This window comes from Phyllobates terribilis, unplaced genomic scaffold (genome assembly GCF_046119375.1).
Source record: "Phyllobates terribilis strain yellow unplaced genomic scaffold, ASM4611937v1 Scaffold_11__3_contigs__length_659146591, whole genome shotgun sequence".
Lineage (NCBI taxonomy): Eukaryota > Metazoa > Chordata > Amphibia > Anura > Dendrobatidae > Phyllobates > Phyllobates terribilis.
The window spans coordinates 575,401,094-575,402,933 of NW_027362771.1; the positions used below are offsets into that span (position 1 = coordinate 575,401,094).

The following is a 1,840-nucleotide window of genomic DNA, read 5'->3' on the forward strand; positions in this document are numbered from 1 at the left end:
AATAACTCCAAATAGTGACTGAATACCGCCATACCATCACCACATAATAGCAATTTCTAGGGTCGGCTTCTTCAGCTATTTATACATTCCTTAAAGCGACAATGTAACAAACAGTACATGTGACCTTATCCTCCATACTGTGCCTGAGTTCACAAATCTGTATCTGTCCCACGAAATATTGTTTGAATATTCTTTAATTAAACTTTATTAAAAGCTTCCCCCCGAACAGGGACTTGAACCCTGGACCCTCAGATTAAAAGTCTGATGCTCTACCGACTGAGCTATCCGGGCTTCTGTACATGATCACTGACACAATGACTTTCTCCTGTATTGTCGGCCGTCTGCTCCTCCTTTCTTGTTACAGACTATCACCACTCACCACTATACGTTCTGTCCATTGGTTTCTACGTCCTGGAAGGGAACCGTCTCTTCTGTATTCCAGACCTGTCCAGCAATGCAGAGATGATCCCATAAGAGGCAACGATTGAATTGGGGAGAGGACGTCATCAGGGACTTGTAATGACTTGTGGATGGGACAGGATGATATCAGGGACTTATAATAAACTGGAGAGTGAGGACGGACGCTAGTGTAGCACCCAGAGGGTTCGGTCGCTACAGAGGTATTGCATCTCACCCAGATGTGCGATATCTCACTCTCAGGTAAGGATGGAGTATGGCTCAGGACCCTGACACCTGCATGCATTACACCACATTTCCGGGGAACAGGGCGACAATGCTCCCACGGGAGAGCACAATTGTCCCTGATCCCTGGCAGGAGTGGGGAGGGGTCACCTAGGAAAGGGGGAACCCAGTGGTGTGTGGATGGAGAGTGCAGATCTTGGGTGCACTGAGTAGGAGTATAAAGAGGGGAGCCATCTTAGGAAGTGTGTTCAGTCAGAGGGGAGAAGTGAAAGAGCAGGGCTCTGTGGAGCTCTGCTCCAGGAGGCGAGCCTAGCCTGAGAGGCCCAAGACTGAGAAGAGAAAGAGCAGAGAGGAGAGGGAGCAGGAAAGGCTCCAGGAGAAGGAGTGAAGGGATCCCAGAGGTACGGGCCATGCAGCAAGCCGGCCGTACGCCCGCCGCTACCTGGAGGTAGGGGGGTCAGGCCAAGACAGGGAACCGGTTCCCTTAACTAGTGGAGGCAGAAACCACGCTCAGCTAGTCACCGGAGGCTGTGGCATTGCATGTGTCACAGCCCCTCACAGTCCACGCTAGGAAGGGACCACATAGGGTCCAGGGAACGGAACACACGTCGCCCGCCAAGACCCGAGGCAGCTGGACAGAAGCGGTGTAAGGTGTGAGGCACGAAGAGCCAGAGAAAGGACACATGAAGGGGGTCCTGATAAGTACTCCAAAGATATCTGGGAGTCGGCCGAGCCCCTCACTTGGCGAACACAGTACGACGCGGGAGATTATGACCGGCCGTAATAATCTGGATTAACAACTATGAGTAAAAACCCTGGACTGCACTGCAAAGACTCTGAGTAGTTTCTGCTGCGCCCTTGCACCACAACTCTCATCATCCACTCACGCTGCCCTGAGGCAATACTCTTCCTGTGGGGAGTCACACCATCTAGCTGCACACCTCATCAGCCTCAGCAGCCTGCCCAGCAGCGGCGGTTCCTCCTAACCGCAATCCACAGGTGGCGTAGTCGGACATTTAATAATCATAAAAACCACATAAATAGACTGCCACTGGTTTGACCACTCTGAGCCACGGGACTGGGTCACCGCCACGGTGACTATGTAGCACCCTGAGGATTCGGCTGCTACAGGGGTATTGCACCTCAACCCAGAGGTGTGATATTCCACTCCCGGGTAAGGATGGAGTGTGGAACTGAG

At 52.3% G+C, this 1,840-nt stretch overlaps 1 non-coding gene across 1 annotated transcript; it reads right to left on the reverse strand.

Moving 5' to 3' along the window:
- Positions 1 to 218: 218 nt before the first annotated feature.
- On the reverse strand, positions 219 to 291 carry TRNAK-UUU (transfer RNA lysine (anticodon UUU)). The gene has a single exon. It is a non-coding gene; the product is annotated as a tRNA-Lys (tRNA).
- Positions 292 to 1,840: the final 1,549 nt, after the last annotated feature.